Source organism: Motacilla alba, chromosome 9 (assembly GCF_015832195.1).
Source record: "Motacilla alba alba isolate MOTALB_02 chromosome 9, Motacilla_alba_V1.0_pri, whole genome shotgun sequence".
NCBI classification, from domain to species: domain Eukaryota; kingdom Metazoa; phylum Chordata; class Aves; order Passeriformes; family Motacillidae; genus Motacilla; species Motacilla alba.
In genome coordinates this window covers 18,055,015-18,075,021 of record NC_052024.1, presented here as the reverse complement: position 1 = coordinate 18,075,021, position 20,007 = coordinate 18,055,015, and the positions used below count along the sequence as shown (strand labels likewise).

The following is a 20,007-nucleotide window of genomic DNA, read 5'->3' as shown; positions in this document are numbered from 1 at the left end:
TCCTGATTTCCACAGGCTGGTTCTGCTGGGCCCGGCCTCCCGCTCGCTTCCCAGCGGGGGCGTGGGGAGGGTGAAGGCGCTGCGCTCGCACTGCAGGGCTCGGAACGGACACATCCACATCCCTGCCTCCTTCAGAGCGTTTCTGTGCTCACATGCTATGAGTGGTCCAGAAATCTGTCCGGGAGATGGTCTTGATAACAAAGGGAGGAGTAAACCCAAAGCTATAGGTGTATCACAATCTGGGCGACTCACTCATTGCCTATAATTGTAAATAAGGTAAGTTCACACGACGATCGAGTAACGAGGGAACAAGAGCCCCATTTTAATCAGGTGGTTATCTCTCCTTGGTGGAGATCAGAGCTCCATTGCTCCTGGCCTTCTCATTGTGCCCCCCTGCTGGAAATGACAGCTCCTTCAGAAATAACCAACTTGGTCCCTGGATGGGATTTCAGCTCTTTTGCACTACACATGTAACGATTGTCATTTTACAGCTACAGCGAAGCCCCTAAATTATATAAGTGTATAAACTCGGCCTCATTAAATCCCCCCCTTTTGGATAGCCTCAAGGTTGGAGAGCATATTACTGTAAGCCAGAGAAGACTTAAATTATATCCGAATGGGGACTGAAACATAGTGGCACTTAGACACACTTCGTGTCTCAGCTACAGAGGTTGCATTTTCCCTCTTCGGAGACTTATAATATTACAAATGCAAAGTTTCTTTATGCCAAATCAAACTATCTGAAATCCTGCTTCTTGACTGAGCCTCCGGGGCTCTTTTTGGTGAGTTCAAAACCACAAAGATATGATTAAACACCATAGCCTGACCAAAGCGGAGTTTATCGTTCATCTGAGAGCGCTTCCTAATTTGAAACTAAAGCCGTCCCCTTCCAGAAAACATCTGAACATGTGTGTGAGTTGTTTTCCTGCGCATGTGTGCGGGTAAATCGGGGTGTGCAGTAGGGACAGAGGGCCGAGGGCAGTGTTTACCCCGCGGCTTAGAGCACACCCTACCCACGGGTTGGTGTTTCCACCCAAGCCGAAATAAAAAGAACCATTTCGGAGGGAACCCCGTGCCCACGGGAGCTGCCGCTGCCGCCCCCGCTGCCGCCCCCGCTGCCGCCCCGGGGCATGGCCGGGCCGGGGGCTCTGCCCGGGGCCCTCCCCGTCCGTCCCTCGTTCCCCCGTGGGGCTCCCCGGAGCGGCCGCGCCGAGTCCCCTTTTGGGCAGCGCCGGCAGCCCCGGGAGAGGGGCACGGCCCTGCGGAGCCCCGAGCCAAACCCCCCAAAGCTGCGTTGGTCGGGAGGAGGCCGCCTTCCCCCCTTCTCCAGCCCTCGCAAGAGGGTCAGTGGTTTAACCAGGCGTCACCAGGACTTCGTTTTATCCGCGGTCCACTGAAGCGTGTTGCTTTTAGTGACTGATGGCCGCTGTGGCTGTACGCGGCACAGTTGCTCTCACGGTGCGTGCTCCAGATGGGCACGTCCCGCAGGCTCGGGGCGGGGGGGCCACGGCCGCTTTGGAAAGGCCACCGAGACACTGAGATTTGTTCTGGGTCAACCCTCCCCTAACGCCAAAGTTGGGAAACAACTTTCGCAGCGTGTGTCGGGAAGGGAGGGAGCGGCAGTGGAGCGGCAGCGGGTGCCGCGGTGCGGGGCGCCGGCTCTTGGGGCTGCCGAGGCCGGGGGCCGCCGTGGCTGGGGGCTGTCCCCCCACCCGCCCCGGAGCATCGCCCCCGTCCCTCTTCCTCCCCGAGCCCCGGACGCGCAGACAGCACGTTTCCAAACTTTGAAATGCCAAATCACGTTACTGCTGTGGCAGGAGGCTGCTTTCGTATCTGTGACAGCTGAGTTTTCCCCATCGATTATGTGACACTGCAGTTCATTTACACAGCTCAAAAGCTTAAAGACACTGGAGGAGCCCCCGGTTTAACCCGAAATCCTAACAGAAAGTGAATCAACTTTCTGGCCAGTGTTTAAACTGATAGATCAAAACTTAATTTGGAGAGACAGAAAGGGAGAGAAACGACAGCACGGATTTATCTTGCCCGGCGTCCTTCGCTGAAACTTTAGAAACTGCGGCGTGGAAAATCCAGGGCCGAGATGCTAATGAGAAGGAGCGCGTTGGGTGTTCAGGGATGCTATAGATTTCAGGACTCAGATCACAGCGCCTGATGTTTTTTTGTGCGGGTGCGTGAAGTAGGTGCGTGGCCGAGGCTGCCGGGTGGCACCGGGCTCCGGGACGTCCTTGCCCGCGGGCTCGGGCAGAAGTTCCCGGCCGGGCAGGAGCCTCCCGGGCTCGCCCACCGGAGCGCCCCGGCCCCCGCCCCGGGCGGCAGGGAGGGCTTGGGGAAGAGATGGCGCTGGTAGGATGGCATTTTCCTCTCCCCCATGGAGACGGGATCGTCCCCCTTATCCTGCCGGGCTCTTCCCTGGGCTTCTTCTAGTGGGGGCTTTCCAGGAGCCAGCCCAGCGCCCGGTCCCTGCCGCTCCCTCCCCCGTCCTCGCCGAGGTTTCATTACTTGCTGTTAGTGCCTGGAAACAATAAGGGATGTGGGACTGGGCTTTTATTGATTATTTGTCACCCTGTATTTGTCAGTTTCAATAACTTTTCCTGAAGTTTTACTTACGGGCACTTGAGCTTTCGGATTAGGCCAGCTCTGCGGATTGCAGTGAGGGGTAATTATCCGCTGGCCTGCTTCCCTGCAGCCGGAGAGAAAAGAGCATTAACGTATAGAATGGGCAGGATCCGGCCTGAGCCCCCCCTAAAGCGCTGCCCGGGCGAGAGGCGGGAGCAGCCAGGAGCGGCCGCGGCCCCGCCAGCTGCCCCCGGCCCCCCCGCCGCCCCCAGCCCCGGGGTGCAGCGAGCCCGCGCTCTGCCTCCCGGGGGCCCGGCCCGGGGGCTCCCCCAGGCCGCCGGAGACCCCCCTTCCCTCGGTTGAGAGAGATCAGCCCTCAAGAGACGGTCCCGCTCTCGGGAGGGGGGACCCACGGCGCTGGGGCCCGAACCGGGGCCCTCGGCTGCGGCCAAATCCCCGGGATTCAATTAAAAAGCTGGCTCGCGCCGCTGGCGGGGAGGCGAAGCCGGGGGATTTGTATTATGAAGATCGACTCTTCAAAACTGCCCGCCTGGCAGCCCGGCCGCGCTCCCGCCGGCCGAGGGGACCCGGCTGCCCTGGGCGCCCCGGCCGGAGCCCCCGGGAGCGGCAGCGGAGCCGCGCCCGGGCTGCGGGGAGCTGGGGAAAGCGGGCGGGCCAGCGGCCCCCGCCTCTCTCGCAGTGTTTTCAGAGAGGGGGGTTAAACCTTCCTCGAGAGAAAAGACCTTATCCCTGGCCATCTTCCTCCTCTCATAAGTTTCCTTCGTCTCCCAAGCGCTGCCCGCTGCTCCAAACGCGCTCCAGCCGTAGCCACTGTAAGCACGCTACAGGCGAGCATCATCGTTCCGCGGGCTGGCAGGGTGCCTATCGTGGCGAGGATAGCGTTTGATGTGCTGTATCTCATGCCACTGCAAGCTAAGAGACAAGCGAACACAGAGTGCCCAGTTACACGGGATTTAATTACAGCGGAATGCATTCTCCATGCTGATTAGGAGCAAAATCAATCGGGGGCTTATTTGCCACAATGAACCAATAAAAACCCAATTTATTAAAGCAATAATCTCAGCCCCAAATGGTCTAAATATTATTGTTTCAACGGCATTGAGGGAATTTGGAGTGAAAGTGTTGCATAGAGAAGATCAGGGAGTTCTACTCCATGAATTCAGAGGAGTTTCTAACCCCATTCCAGGAGCTCACTTTTAGGCTCAGAGATCTTGGAAGAAGGGGACCAAGTTCCGCTATTTCAGGTCCAGGTGCCTGGGTTGCAGTGGTACCTACAAGGCAAGATGCTCTGTGGTCTGCAGCTGTCTGTGCTGAGGCAAACATGGTGAACAGCTTCCTACCAGGACTTAAGGATTTCCTGCTTTCCAGTGATTTATATGTGAAATTCCTGGAGGAGGGTAGGCCACACAGAGATCCCCAAGCTATAGGCTGACATAAAATCCTTGCGATATTGAAAAACACCGCACAGCTTGCCAAAAAATTTCTCTGGTAGGGATGAGCAAGAAAGGGATTCCCTGAGGAGGGTGCTGAGCACTAGGATGGGGCACATGGGGAGATAGGGGGAACACAGTGCCCTCTGTTCCCTTCTCCCACATGAAACCAGTCCCATGCCATGGCAGCCCAGCGTGCACAGCCCACACTGCTCCCCTGGGACTGGTGGGGGCTGGTGGGGGTGTGGGAAGGCAGCGCTGGTGGCCAGGTCACCCTGGGGACTGCGGGGCCCACCAGAGCTTAAAGTCTGTGACTCAGGAGATGCTGATTTTGCTTTACAGCTTTCTGTAGCTCCAGTCATCTCTGTCCTGAACCGGAGAGGACCTCATTTCCTGCTCAGTGCTGTGCCAACCACAAGGTCTTTTCATAAGGCTGCCAGGGGTGCCTGGCTGCGGGAAGGACAGTCAGTGTTTGTCACCAGGGAATGAGCTGGCATCATAGCTCTAATCTGAGTCAACAACCTGGCTAGCCCTGAGCATGACTTCATAAATCATGGTATCTAATTGAAAGGCACATGCTTATATATACAGTGTTGTTCAAAAAGAAAGAGAAGAAATAGAATTTAACAAACATTTTTTTCTTCCCACTAGCCTATTGATCAGCCACCTGATTGTTTCAATTTACATTATTTCATGCAGAGAATAAAAGAGAAAGTATAAAAACATCTTGTATAGCCATAACAAAAACACAAATGAAAAAATCCATCTCCTAATGAGAGGGTTAGCCTTTTTCTAACACATCCTTAATAACAGGGAAACAATCTTTAAGTGTTTTTAATTTGAATTGTTTTCATGTTTAATTCACTATTGCTAAATAATATTATTAAGTGTCTCTATATCTATTTAGCATTGAGGCATATGATATTTCAAAGCAATTGAACTAGTTTTGAAAGGAGAAAGGGTCCTGTACCGTGCCTGCATTCCCCTTTTTTAATGTCAGTTAGCACAGGTACGCTGGACTGCCTTTTTCTCATCCTTCCAGCAGAAATGAAAAGTAAGTCTGGAACAAAAGATCAGTTCTGTGCTTTTTGCTTCGCACACCCAAACCTCCTGCTTTATTTTTGTGTCCATAGGGTCTGTGTGATCTCCTCCTGTGAGAGGCGACTCAGCAGCTCGGTCCCCTCTGCCATCTCAGCACTGCCACTGGAGAAGCCCAGGAGGAGCAGAGCAGTGGCTGAGCAGCAATTTGAATATCCATATTTAACTCTTCAAACAACAGAAGATACTTCAGAACCATGTGTGAGACAAAATGCCATTAAAGTTTCAATCATTAAACCTCTGTTTAGCTGTACTCCAGAAATGAGCAGTTCATAACAAGCGGGGAATACTGATTGACAGTTTGCCATCAGGAGCCCTTAAGTAGGATTTTTCCAGCTATAATGCAGTGTACTCTTCGCTGCTCCCTTTTGCAAGATGCTATTTCAAGTAGAGGAGCATGAAGAAAATTTACATAAAAGCTTTGTATGTAATATGTGATTGCTCTGAAATTAAGAAGCACCAGTTTTCCCCTTCTTTTTTTTTTTTTTTCAGAAATGAAGAGTGCACTTTGTTTTCTTGTTTACTTAGTGCACTCTGTGATTCCTTGATGTGTTTCAAGTGTTTTCTGTCAGCATCATGAGACCTTGCTTACCTGCTAAATTTTATGTGTGAAGTGATTAGTGTTCAAAGTGCCTGAAAAAAACAGCACTAACAATGTCTGACAACTTTTGGGTTTTTTTTTTTTTTTTTGCTTTTTCCTCTTAAATAATATTTCATGGTACATTGAATAGGTTATGCAGTCTCTTCTGAGAGACCAAAGCAATATATGGCTGCATACTTGATGTTTCTCCAAGCAGATAGTTTTTGAAAGGAAAAAAACCAGAAGGCAGCATAGAATCCTTTCCCTGAGCCTTGTCTCAGCTTCTTCTAAATTCAGTGAGAAATGGTAGCAATTTGGAGAAAGATACAGAAAGAAAAATAAACATTATTTCACAATAAACCTCTTAGTGTGTCACTTGTCATCACCAGCAGATACTAGAAATGCTTCTCGCTAAATCCACTGAGCATTATTTCTTCACAAGTTGAAATCCTTTCAGCCAAACTGTTTTCTTGATGTTCACATCGGATGTAACCAGTTAGAGCCAGAGCAGCCCAAGAGAGAAGCAAACAATTAAAACTTTTACATATTTGATTCTTGACAGACATCCCTACGAGGTAGGTTTTAACGTTTTTGGGGGTTTTTTTCCTTCTTAATTTTTCGTCTTTTTTTTTTTTTTTTTCAGTAAGAAGGATAAGCTTGGAGTGCCCAGTCACCGTGGTAACTGCCAGAAAAATTCTCCTGAAGTTTGAAGAGGTCAGCTAACGGGGTCAACAACTCTGGCCTCTCTCTGAGCTGGGCCTGGCAGGCTCCATCCTGCGGTTGGGGTGTTAACGCAGGCTGAGCCCTGGGAGGTGGACCATTCCAGCTCTGATATAAATTTTTTGAGTCAGTTCACGGCCTGGACTCTCCAGGTGGCCTCCAAAATCGATTGTGACCTTGTGACCCTGTCTAACGGAGGCATAGCATCCAACCTAAGTAAGGATTTAGCCAGGAACGACAGCTTTCCACTGAGTGTTATTGGGGACAGTACAAACAGTTTGGGAAGCAAGGAGGTAGGTATGAGGAGTAGAGGTCATTAAAAGCATATTAAAAAACAATTTTAAAAATCCTTTTTAGTTGAAAGTTTTTATTTGCAGTAACCATTCCTTAAATAAACCCTTCTGGCAATTATTGCTTCCTTCCACAATAACATTGAATCAAGTGCTTCAGTGCATTAATATACGAAAAACTGGCACTTTGCATATTCCAAACCAAACTAATACTTTATCTACCTCTGGATTTTGAACTTGTAAATGAAGCTGTCTGAGATGTGTTAAACTAGATGCCTGTGAAGTGTTTTTTCCTTAATATCATACAAACTAGGAGACTGCTTATTAAAATAGGCTATTTACTTTAGGTAGTAACTTCCCTAATATGTGCATTCTTTTTAAATTCAAAAGTCTCTTAATCCCTGTAATCTATTTTTAAACTGGGAAATTAGGTGACATTAAGAATAGTGTGAAATGAAAGTGTGAGAGTTTCACAGAGTTTTCCTTTACTGTTTCTCAGTACAAGTAGAAAAGCTACAAAACTGATTGTGTATTTTTGTAGGAAAAAAATTGATCAGGCTAAGATGGTATTCATAGAGAACATGAATGATATTTTTTTCCTGTAAGATTTTAAGCTACAAACTATGTGGGGGAGGGAGGGGCTGTTGCAGAGTTCTGATTTTGTTATTGAATCTCGAAACTTGCCCTTCTGAGCAAGTGGATTTGCTCTCGTGTTTTATTCCCACTGCTACAGGACCTCGTGCATTGCTCACACGAGTAATTGGTGTAGTTGTCAGATGAGAAAGTGGAACTACACTGAGGAGCAATGTCCAGTTTCCGGCTGGAAAGTGCTATCAGACTTCAAGTGACTTTAAAACTGCTCTGATGGAAGAAAATAGCTTTAATATTTGTTCCCAGTCGTAGATAAATTGTGCAGTGAGACCCTTGTCCAAACACTTCTTGTGCTTGGCAGGCCCTGGCTCTGCCATTTTTCTTCCCAGTCCTTTCCCAGTTGAGCAGTTCCCCCTAGGTTGGAGGAGCTGCACAGAGACAGGGCCATAAAACACATTTCAGGAGGAGCATCTGAGCTGTGCTGAACATCATTGTACTGCTGAGAAGTCCCACAGGTTGCAACAGCAAGAACATCTAACTTTTACTTGCAGTAACACCTTACCCTGCAGAAAGCCCCCCAAAATCCATGGATTTTTGGCCAAGGTCCTGACTCTTATAGGGTCATCACAATCTGCTCCAGTGTGAGCAGGTTTGATGACCAGGAGTAAGAAATGGGGCTGAATTTTGCCATAAAATAATTTAAGGCTCACACCTGCACATTCAGATATCCATGGTGACACTATTTAATTCTACCCTGAATACGAATAATAGTTGGCTTTTGGTGGTCATTTTTAACAGACCTGTGCTGAAAAGAATTCATTCCCATTAGGAAGCGTGTTGATTCAGGGCTTCTGTGATTGAGCTTGGGAAGATGAAACTTACAGCCTTTGGTGAGGATCAGAATATTTGCTTGTTTTTCAGAAAACAAAAATTAAAAATAAGACTGTAAATAGCTGGATGGTGAACCTTTAATATTTTCAAAAGCATCTGTGTAATTTTCAGCATTTTAAAAATATATATATTTACATCTGCTTTGTATTGTCATCACTCAAGGACCAAGTTCTCCTGACAAACAGGGGCTCACTTCTGAAAACAGATAGAAATATTCCATTGGAACTTTTGGACCAGAATTGCCCCAAATTTGCCTTAAAGTCTCCAGCATGGAATGAAGAATTGTTGGCAGAGGTAACAGCAAGGAGATCTCAAGAGCTTTAACTTGCTGCAAATTCTTCAGCATTGACTTCTGTAGATCCTATTGAATTTGTAATCAGCCGCAAATCTACAAATGTTACTTGTAAGAAGTCCTGGTCTTGCATGTTTTGTACCTCTTCACGTTGTTCAGTTCATCCACATCCAAGCATTTGAAGTGCCTAGATGTGCCCATGATAGCAGCAGCTGCAGTGGACAATTCTTCTTCTTCCCCATCAGTGCAGTGAAGTGCTCACACAGCTTCATTTGACTTTCTTGGAAACTCTGAAGTGCAGGCTCTTTGAGTTTCACCAGAGGGATGTAAGTGAAGGGGCTTAGTGCTGTGTCAGAGATAAACCAGTAGAACCACCAAAGTCTGTGGTGGTTCCTAGCCCCTGTCCTATGGACACTGAGAACCCATGAGGCCTTTCAAAGTTCGCTGTGGTTGCTCTGTGGAATTGTATTAAATAGTAATGTCCATAGTCTTCAATTTAAATTTTTATTAGTGGAGTATCTGGCAGTCTGGAGGGGAATCTGAGGGTAATCTGCTACCTGAAAGCTCAGAGGATGTTTGCTGTACAGGAACATGTCCCAGGTCATGGGCCATGAGGTGTTGGGAGGTATCTTGTTAATGTTTTCAAATTAAACATGTGTCCAGTTAAGTGAATGTTTTTTATTACTCACGCAAACAGACAAAACTACAAAATCCCCAGTTCAAAATAAAACAAAGAAAATAAAAGTGATAAATAGACACTGAAGCTTCAGCCAAGTTTGTGTTTGCTTGTGTCCAAAGCCTGCACTGCCAGTGCTCTGCAGAGACAGAGAAGCTCAGCTTTAGAGAGCAGCACGTTGCCATGGCCTGGATCAGGGCTGGCAAAGGTCCCTGGGTTCTGGAGGAAGCAGGGAGGGCAAATGAGCACTGGGACTTACAGGTGTGCTGGCAAAAGGTCCTAAACAAGTGCTGAGCTTCCGTCTGCTTTTACTTCTTCCTCTCTGCCTTGAGAGTGTGTGGCTGGTGTCCAGAGGAAAAGTCAAACTAATTCTGATGCTTTTTCCTATTCTGGGTGGACTAATTCAGAGAAAGCACTTAAGGCAGCCTTTGTGGAAGGGTTACAATATAGGTTGATACTTTAGGAACTATAGGAAGTTCTTAATCCTTCCCTGCCTGCGGGGCTGTCATTTATAGACCTGCTATTGTCTCATCTTTTATAAGGATGTTTCCTTACATTAAGGTTCCAAGAGCAACCAGACTTTGCCATTGTTCCCAGCTATTTCTGTTTGTGGCTTAATGCACATCTAGTATTCTGTTTATGCTTTCACTGCTCTCCTACGCAGCAGACTGTACCTACACACCAGCTTAGGTGACATCACTCTCAAAGCATTAATTTCTGTGTTTCTTTTTTTTCCTCCTGATTTGTCTGTGCATCTTGATTTTGCATTAGCCTAGTTTATTATAGATAACATGATAAAGTACATGGAACTTTATGCATTTAGTTGTCATTTCATCTTAATTTCTTGATTGATAAACTTGCTTATAAAAAACTTTTAGGTGAGTTTTTTATAACAACAAAACCCCTCTTACTATGCAAGAAGAATGAATTCAGCCATGAGCAGAAAAAATTGAAGCCTAGATCATTTTGAATGTATAAAATTTAGCTTGATGTTAATGGTGGTTTAATTACTGGATTTTTTTTTGTTATGGCTATTCATAAAGACATCCATTGTTTTCTGCTTTGATTTATGTCCAGATTAGTCCCCTTTAGAACCTCATTTCTGGCAATCTCAGAAACACGTGAGGGCCTGGCAACTTGTGCAGACATTGCCATCTTCCCTCACTGCTCCTTCTCCTGAGCTGTTCCACCAGCTCCACAGCCTGCCATTCCTCAGGAGCCCTTAATGATGCCTTTCCCCCATTATCTGCTCCATGGCCCTTCCAGAACCAGGTCCTTTTGTCAACGTTTTCAAACCAGTTTAGAAATAGATTCTGAAATAAAGGCAGGTGACGTGGTGGTGGGGTGACATGGTGTCACTGCCTTCCTGTCCTGCATGGGAAGATTACAGACCTTCTCCAGAGCTCAGCTCCATGGCCATGCAATGAGAATGATAAAAACAACATCTTTGCAAAGTGCTTATATATCTGAAAAAATTGATGCAAATTAAAAGCTCCCTAGGTTTTGTCAAACCTATCTCTACCCAGTACTTCACCTTCTCTGCTGCCCTCTCAGCTGCTCAAGATTTGACAATAAGCCTTGTAGACTTTTTGCATCATGCCTTGTAAAATGTGACATTTGGGCTTTTAAACTACCCTTGTGTTATAACATACATAGCAGAACTAATATATCCTTGTTCCACATGCATCCTCACTTTGCTGAAAAAAAATCCCAGCGCTGAACAAACTACAAGCAGCCTGATGAAGCAGGGTGAGGAGTGCCCAGCAACCTCTGTGTGCTCAAGGCACAGCTTTATCCCAGCCTTCAGCGAGACAGTGCACATGGGAATGTGGGATCTGTTCCTCCCCAAGCCCCAGTGATGCCTTGCTTTGCAGTTCCTCTCGCTGGTGAGTCGCTCTTGTAATTTCCAGTTATGTAACCCATCTCATTTTGTGAATATGTGAATTTAGCAGCTGTCAGTGTCAGCAGCGCCTGGGAGGGGTGTGTGTCTTTTTCTTTTTCTTTTTTTTTTTTTTTTTTTGGCAAGCTGGCATTACTCATCAGTCTCATGGTAGTTTTGTTTGAAAAATGCTTGTGTTAGAAAAAGTGGATTTATCAGCTCAGCACTGTATGGTGCTAGCATGCAGCTCAACAAAAGACAAGTGCTCATTTCAGTAACGCTTGCAGCATTTCATGGGGCCCCCAAATAGGCTGAACAAGGCTTCTCTGGCAACTAACCCCAAGTACAGTGGGAAACTATTAAAGTGGCAGTGTCACTGCTTGGAAAAGGGATTTGGTTTTCTTCCATCATTTAATGCTGCAGTTTTAAATTTTTTTTTATTGAAGATTATGAACTGCATTAGGAATTTCCCTGAATATTGGAGAAAAAAAGAGGCCTTATTGAAAATTTGTGCTCCTAGAAGTGATTTTTTTTTCTGTCGTGGTTTCCTGGAAGGTAGATCAAACTGTCAGTCTGCTCTTCCCAAAGTGAATCTGTTTTATGGGGAAAAATAAGATACTTGCAGCTTTTTCAAGTAATACTACAAAGTCAGTGGTGCTGCAGCCTTTCAGGGAGAACTCATTCTCTGTTCAAATCAGTTTATTTTCAGAATGATTTGCTGCACTTACAGTTTCTTTTGTAGCTGCTCTTCCAGAATGCAAATACAACCTGGAGAGTTTTCTGTATTTAACTGAATGTGTCAGGTGGTTGAAATCATGTTTTAAAACCAGCATTACATGCTGCAAATGTGTCAAACCCTTTGTTCACATTTATTTAAAACAAATGTATTTTTCAGTATTTATTTATTTATTCTCTCTGTTTACACTTCACACAGATGGTAAAGATAAACCAGCGGGTTTAATTTTTGCTGAAAAATTGCCTTTTACATTTCTAGGTTCTCATACCCTGGCAAGATGCTACAAACCCCATGTGACAAAGATCAGAAGGAAATACTTATTTGAAGAAACCTCTGTCATTAGCCGTGCTGTAAGTTTTATAAAAGGCTCAATTTCATAAAATGCAAATTCTGGACTAATTGTTCCTCTGCAAGCCTTAATGGCCTCTGAGCTGCATAGTTAATCTACTACCTGCCTCTACTCACACAGCCAACAGGATTTAGAGCTGGGTAAAATACGCCTTCAAACATCAGTTACATCTATTTTAACTGTTCTTCTGACAAGTTCTGCTGATTGTTTACTGTAACTTGTACCCAGACAAATGGATTTGGACTTGCACGCTCCTAAAGCTGCACAACAGTCAAGCACATCCCCCCTGGGGACATCCACCCACAAAAACGGTTCCGTGGGCTCACCTGCCGTGCGTGGGTGAGCTCCAGATGCTGCCATGGCTGGGGGAAGGAATACGTGGATGGGATTCCTGAGTCATCTTCTGTTCCCTCTTGGAGAGAGGTGGCTGCAGGGAACTGTCTGCTCTCTGCAGGGACAGAGGGTGGTGGTTATCAGCTCCTCAGAGCTGTAGAGGCCAGAAACGTGAATGCACTGCAGCATTGTTGTGCCTGCACACACACCACGCACCCCTGCACCTGCAGTGTCCTGCAGCCACCTCTGGGTACCAAGAGCTCTCTGTGGTCAGCCCTCTGGCTTTCCAACACCGGTGAAGACAGCCCTGAGGCAGCAGGTCAGATACTTGTATTCAGCTTGGTGCTCAGAAAACTGGGTACTTGCTGCAGTGCTTCTGTGGTGTGGGCAAATCAGAGACCCTGCGTCTTTAGTCAGACCAGGCACAGGTCAGGGATTGAAATATTTGTCCCACACCTACCGCAGCAAAGTTGTGGTTGTTGACTTGAGTGACAGGGGAGTAGAGGACTGGGATGTCTCAGCCCAAAGTCCCTTAAGCCTTGGCTTCATGGGCGAGATCTTGAACACAGCCAGAGCCTAGGACATTAAAGGCTTTATAAAAGCAACAGTGCCAGTTTAAAATCAACCTCCCACATTACCAGCAGCCCCAGCAGGTGTAACGTGATCCAGGTAGCCCAAGCCAGTGAGTAAACAAACTGCTGCTTTCTGAATGAGCTGCACCAGAGAAATGCTTCTAGCTGGGAATTACAGTGGCTATTTGCACTGAGCTGTGCAAATGAACAGGCTCCCGTGATTAATTCTGTGAAAATGAGTGGGCTCCTATGATTCTAACTCTTATTCCACACAGGTTTTTCCCTCTACACCCAAAATGAAGGAGAGAAAATGTTGCAGGGAAAATTTTCCCTGATAAGGCTGGAAAGTTTAGTGGTATTGGGCCTGATCTAGCTGCTTGAACTTCCGTGGGGTCTGTTGCTGGGTTTCCTTAAGCTAGAGAAAACAATCCTGCTGCTTCCAAACTGCCAAGTCAGTGAGAGGAATTTAATATTGTCCCTAAAGAAGCTGCTTTGCTGCTCTTCTGCTGGGTTCCCAGTTCCATTTCCAGTAAGCAGTATTAACTTAGGGGCTTTATACTTGACTACAACATTGCCCATTTTTTCCTCCTTCACCTCCAGCTCCTAAACCTTCATAGAGCCTTGCTGTGTAGACCAGCTGAACCTGAATGCACCATTTTAGATCCTCTTGGTGTTACTGCCTGGCTCCCTAACTGGAGCAGTGCATAAAGGCAAAGAAGATGGATCAGTCCAAGTAGAGCCTGGACACTGACAAGTCCCATGGTCTTGGCAGACTCTAAGACTCACTGTGGAGTCCCTGGAATGTGCAAAGTGAGGATTCACCACACTGAGGACCCAGCAGCCCAGCTCTGCTCCAGCATTTCTGCCTCCCAGTCTGGGTCCCATCCTGCCCCAGAGAGCCTCTCCCCCCTCCCCTGCCCACGCTCCACTTATTCATGAGTTATGATAACATATAAGCAGCTTAGAGAATTCTTATCGGAATAAGTTGAACACAATGCAGCATTTAACTCTTAATGACAGCCACCTCTGACTGTGAGTGACATGTTATAAATTATGTTTGAACTGGATTTTTTTTTTCTTCAGAGGCAGATATTCCCTCTGCCACCCAGTCAGCCCTGTAACGTTGCACTTGTGGCCTTAATCCCACTTGGATGTGTGCCCTGCTGCCTCCACTTTCCGTCACTTGGGTACTTTAGTATTCTTGAACAAGTGAACAATCTTTGTTTCTGTACCTTATTAGGCCAAAGACCATAGCAGCGAGTGATGGCATCAGCAGGCCCTGCAGGCAGGATTCTCTGCAGACACAGCCAACCTCCAACAAACCCCTTTTTATCCTCCTGTTTCTAGGAAGAATTATGATGGTGGTGCCCTGCTGTTGATCAGTCAAATCTGTGGTAGGCCTAGAGATAAGTCCTGTAAGTGTGGTGTACTGTAAAACAGCGGCTCCCATTCATTAGTAGCTTGTGTGTAATAAACCACCCAAAGGAGGGGGGTGGGGAGGGAGAGGGACGAGCAGCTGCAGTGTGCAGGAACAAACAACACAACTCATTCTTGGGAGCCAAAACTTTCTAATTTGCTGCTGGGCTGCTGGGAGCACTCAAATTCTTTCTGATAATACGCTCGTGCCCTCAGTGTCTCTCCTGGGGTTTCCCAAGTCCTGCTCTCTCAAGGTCCCTGAGTCTGGGATAGTTTCACTTTGAACCCAAAACACAGAGGGGAGCTGAGTGGGAAGGAGGGGAACACATCAGTGCCCAGTGTTTGCAGACTCAGGCATAAGAAAGCCGTGGACTCCCAATCATTCTGCTGGGAATGGCTGGTGCATGGATCTGCTTGTGCAGTGGGTAAACAAAGCATCACATGGGCTGCAGAGCAAGCAGGAGGCAGGGAGCAAACCCAGGGCTATCAGGGCATGCTCGAGGACAGAGTGTCTCAGACCTGTTACTGACTCAGAGCCCTCCAGAATATTTAGGAACCTCTATCTCCCAAGAGGTAAAAACTTCAAACAAACCTCAAATGAGTAATAGCTGAAAAATTATTTGGCTTAATCTGTTCTAGGTTTTTTTCACGACTTCTGGTAAATCTTTATAGCTTGTAGGCAGGTGAATTTAAATAGAGTCTGCTAAATATAATGTAAGATGTTGCATGTGTTGAGACATCAGTAGATCCTAATATTTGCATAGCTGTGAATACATTGGTGCTTTTGGATCTCAGCCTTGGACCTTCCAACTGCCTGTGGAACATTTCAGACCAGGATGTGAAATTATTGAGTGTTGCACAACTGCTCTCATAGGCTGGGCCATTGTGCTGATGTTTGTATTATCAGGAAAATTAAATTATTTTCAGATAGCTGCAGCTCTGGAGGAGTGCTGTACCCTCACAGGAGATGACAGTGACTGCTTTTTCCCGGGATGTACCAGGCTGTGATGGTGCCTAGGCTGTTTCCTAACATTTCTATAGACAAGGGCTACTTTAATGGCAAATTCAGGCTTGTGCCAAAATGCAAGCACTCTTTATGTAGACAAGGCAAAATCGCAGATTTGAGGTTTTCCACTTTCCTGGAGAAGATCCATCTTTCTCCTCTCTGGGAGGAGCTGTGCTGTGAGTTGGAAGCTCTGAAATGAGAGAGGCTTCTGCCAGACTGCTGCTTGGTAAAGTTACCCAGTGGGCTGAGATGAAACCACCCTGAAGAGCATCCACAAAACAGTGTTAACTAAACCTGGGCACAAAATACGTTTTTTTATCTTCTGAAAGCTCAGGTAGTACAGCTTAGGTAGTTCTCATTGTGGCATTTTGAACAAAGTCAAAATAACTTGACATTTTGGTTTTCCTTGCCCAGGCTTAGGTAGGTAGGTAAGTTTATAACCAAAATTGGCTGCTCACTGCCTATTCCCAGCATAGAGCCTGACTTCTCTGTGCTGTTTCCAGGATTTTCAACTAGAATTGCAACAAGGGGCATTTTATGGGAATCTCTCCATGACTTTTCAAAGAAAATTGCAAAGGTAACACCTCTGGTAATTGCTGCACTGTGTAAGTAGGTGACAGAATGATCAATTGGAAAACTCCAGCACTGGTCAGACTGCCCTGCTCCCTGGCAGCACACAGCAGGTACCTACCTGTGGCCCTGTTGTCAGCAGGTTTGCAGTTATAGATGAGACCAGCAAATTGAGTGAATGTTCTGGGTAGCTATGAAATCGGGGGGGTGGAAAGTCGGGGTTTTTTGTTTGGTTTTTTTTTTTTTTTTGGAGGGTTTGAGCCCCATCTCCAGCACAAGCAAAGCCATGTAATCCTTTCTTTTGCAATTAGAGCTGAAAAATAGCCCTGGGCCAGAGCACTTGCACAAGGAGCAATTAGACAAGCTAGACACTGGGAAAAGCTAAAAATAGTAAATAATCTGCCTCCACAAAAATACCTTGAACCATTAGAAAAGGACATTTTCTGAATTTCCTGGGAATCATTTAGTACTTTAATACACTCACAGTGTTCTGCCTGGAGGGGCTATATTCCAGCTGCTGTTTGGCAGAGGTAAACATGAGTAACATGACTCTCTTCTTACACTTGAAACACTGAAAAAAACCTGAGTAAGTCCTGAGATTTTCATACCTAACCAATTGAAATTGGGGTAATGAGTGGATTCATATTGAACTGAGAAAAAATATGCCCCACTGCTCTTTTAAGAGAAAACATCTAAGAGTTTGGGGGTAAAAATGACTTATTTTTGGTTATTTAATGGCTCAGCCCAGTTGTCTTTGAAAAATAATGTATGAATCTATGATATTCATCCATTAGCTGAATCCAAACTATTATAAAAACTCTCCTTTTAGAAAGTATATTATTTGAAAAAAAAGGATGACAGCTGCTGACTTTTTTCAGAGCACTCCTGAGCTGGATGAAAGGTATAAACAAAAAAAAAAACCCCTAACCACAGCTGAATGTTTTTAGTCCTTTGCAGGGACTACATATGATGCTATTTAACTAGGAATGCCCTGAAAAGGATGATTTGACTGTTTCTGGTTAAGCTTCTGATGCAGGCTTTAAAAATGCAGCAAAAGTCAGACCTGAGGTTTGCAGGCAACAAAGCAGAATTAGCTGTTTGCTAATACATGTGAGAAAGGGGTTGAAGGTTGCTACAACATTTTTTGGGGTTTTTTTTGCTGTTAACTTGTGTAATACTGTTTGAAAAATGTTGTGAGCATTAAATCACATTTTGTTCTGTCTTCTTTATTTACAGGAGATAATTGAAGAGGAAGAAAGCTATTAAATGAAACAACAAATTGTGAGCATCTGCATGCACACCCCTGTGTGTTCTGGTACGACTGCTGGCACACTGGCTCTCAGGAGGAGTTTCAGCGATGGGTGACAACATAACTTTCAGTCCCTGTCCCTCTGTTTCAGTGTGGGCTCTGATGTTTGTTCCCAGAGCTGCTGGTCCCCCTCCCAAGGCGCTGCAGCACTGCCTGCGCCCAGCAGGCTGATGGCAGGGATGGGACGCTGGAATTGCGGGAGCTCTTTCCCCGCTGCTGACTTGGAGCAGCGGTTTTGGCGGCGAAGGGGCTGCGTGGGGCCGGCCGGGCTGCCGGGACGGGAGCACCGCTGGTCCTGGAGCTCTGCAGGGCTTAACCCGTTCTGGGCTGTGCATCCACACAGGGCGTGCTTGCTCACCCAGCTCTGCCAGGGGGTGACTGCGGCTGGGGAGGGCAGCTCCGGGTGCTGGAATTGCCGAGATCCAGCTCATCCCCCGGCCTGTGTGAAACTGCACAAAGCCTCTCCTAAACGTGAATTTAAAACGCTTTCAAATTGACAACTTCCTTTTAAATAAAAACATTTATGTTAAGCGAAAGGCATGTTTGCCTCTACAAATAAATGGAATTATGGTTCTAAGACCTGACTTAATCCTGAAGTTCTTAGACTGCACAGTAAGTAGAAAAGAAAGAGGATTGTTTGGAAGAGCAGGGGTTAGCAGGATCAGGCTCCATCTTACATCTTCCTGCTCATTTTCCTTCTGGCATTTAATATACCTTTCTCAGAACTACCACTGGCTGTTTATAACAAAGCCAAAGTAACTTCATGTCTATTACCTAATTGAAAATAACGAGGGACAGTACACAGTGTGCCCATCCAGCTTTCTGGCTGGAAAAATTTGAGGATTGCTAAACAAACAAAAAACACTCTTCCTCCAAATGTATTCTTATGCTAAAGGCATGTCCTTTTGAAATTAATTTCAGGACTTCTCTCAAATGTGTTGTAATTCTTTGTTCTTTTTCTACACTGTTTTCTTTGTGAAAATGTATTTAAAAATCTGCATGGAGGTTTCAAAGGGTCTGAGAGAATATATTTACAGAGTAATAATGCCATTTGTATTTGTTATATTTCTGAAAATGGAATTTCTAATCAGACAACATTAAAATACTTTTGTATTATTTTTATTATTTTTTTGTGTGGTTTAATGACATTTGCATATTTCCAGCTCTGATTTTGGTACCCATGTAGCCACACTAATTGGGAAAGCAGGATCATAAGTTTTATTGTTACTCCATTCAAGTCAATCTGTTCTATAACCCCATCTCTGGTCTTGGTACTGTCTAAATTCAGTGATTTGGTTTTTGTTTTTGTTTTTTTTTTTTTTTTTTTTTCTGCTGAAGCCCTGAAGTACCTGTATTCCAAGTTGGGAGATTTCATATTCAGGACAGTTAAAGCTGAAAGAAGTCTGGGCAAGAAGAGAGATTTGTTTAGTAGATGTGTTCAAATGAGTTTCTGCCAAAGACTAAAATGAAGACTGAATGAAATTTATTGTGGCAAACTTTCCTGTGTGGACTGCAGAAGAACTGGACCTGCAACTCCTTGTCCCCTCGTCCCTCCCAGCACCTTCCTGTGGTTCCCTCTGTCCCACAGAACGAGGAATGGCTTTCTGCCAGCTCAGCAGGGACGTGGCTGGGGCTGCCACCTGCTGCAAGCCCACCATGGAGACCCCAGGACACCTCCAGGGCTGCTGGGGCTGACCCAGCTGGTGAGACCCCTCATTGCCATGGAGATTGGGTGGGCAGTGCTGCTCTGCAGCAGCCCACATCCTGCGTGATCCTTCCTGCCCACACGCCCAGGGTGGGCTTGGGTACACATCACTTGTTTGAAACAAATTTATTGGCTGTGGTGCATGGTTTTTTGTGCACAACGATGAATTGAGCCAGAAATCCAGGGGATTTCCAAGCTGAAACTCCACCCCGTTGCAGGGTCTGGCTCTTGTTGTAACTCTGAAGTGAAAGAAACTGTCTGTTGTCATAAAATAAAGCAGTGTTTTAATGTTTTGCCACTGAAAATTTTCAAAAGCAACGTTTAGATTAAAAAAAAAAAAGTGGCTTCTTTTTTTTTTTTTTTTTATTTCCTCATGAACATGCAGCCTGAAACATTTTAGGGAGTTCCAGGTTGAACCCAGCTCACTTTATCTTTTTAGATTCAAATTTAAACTAGTTTCTATTCAAAGTTTTTAAAGGGACACACACAACGTCATTCTTCAGCGTGACATTTGAGTCTCACCCCCTGCCAGGAGGGATACCTTAACCTCCCTGTAACTGAATAGACCAGAGACAGAAAAATAGCTTGGTTTTTTTGTACATCCCTTCACATGGCCACTTGCTACTACTTGGAGTAAAGTGAGTTCATTGTAACTCCTCTCTTTTGTGTTTCACCTTCAGTTTGTATGGGACTTTCTGTAGCTGTACAGACATGGACATAGGAAAAATGAAAAAGCAATTTCTGTCTGCCCTCAGGATAATCACTACGTGGATTATGAGGGCAGCATGGGCTAGACACAGGGAGACTAAGTGAAAAAAAAATACTGTTTTGTAGGTGATTTTGTGGACCATCAGTTTATTATTGTCTCCCCAAAAAGAAATACTAAAAAATCAGATTAAAGCATCCCTGTGTGTCAGTGGAGCTGTACTGCAGACTGTTTCTGCAGAAAATGCTCCAATCATATCTCTG

At 45.8% G+C, this 20,007-nt stretch overlaps 1 long non-coding RNA gene across 1 annotated transcript in view; it reads left to right on the top strand.

Moving 5' to 3' along the window:
- LOC119704402 overlaps positions 1–18,662 on the top strand; it is a 29,765-nt gene extending 11,103 nt beyond the window's left edge. The window contains exons 2-6 of the long non-coding RNA XR_005257964.1: positions 5,159–5,324; positions 6,347–6,716; positions 10,878–11,049; positions 12,037–12,128; positions 17,261–18,662. This is a non-coding gene — a long non-coding RNA (uncharacterized LOC119704402). The remainder of the gene's footprint in view (positions 1–5,158; positions 5,325–6,346; positions 6,717–10,877; positions 11,050–12,036; positions 12,129–17,260) is intronic.
- The last annotated feature ends 1,345 nt before the right edge of the window (positions 18,663–20,007 follow it).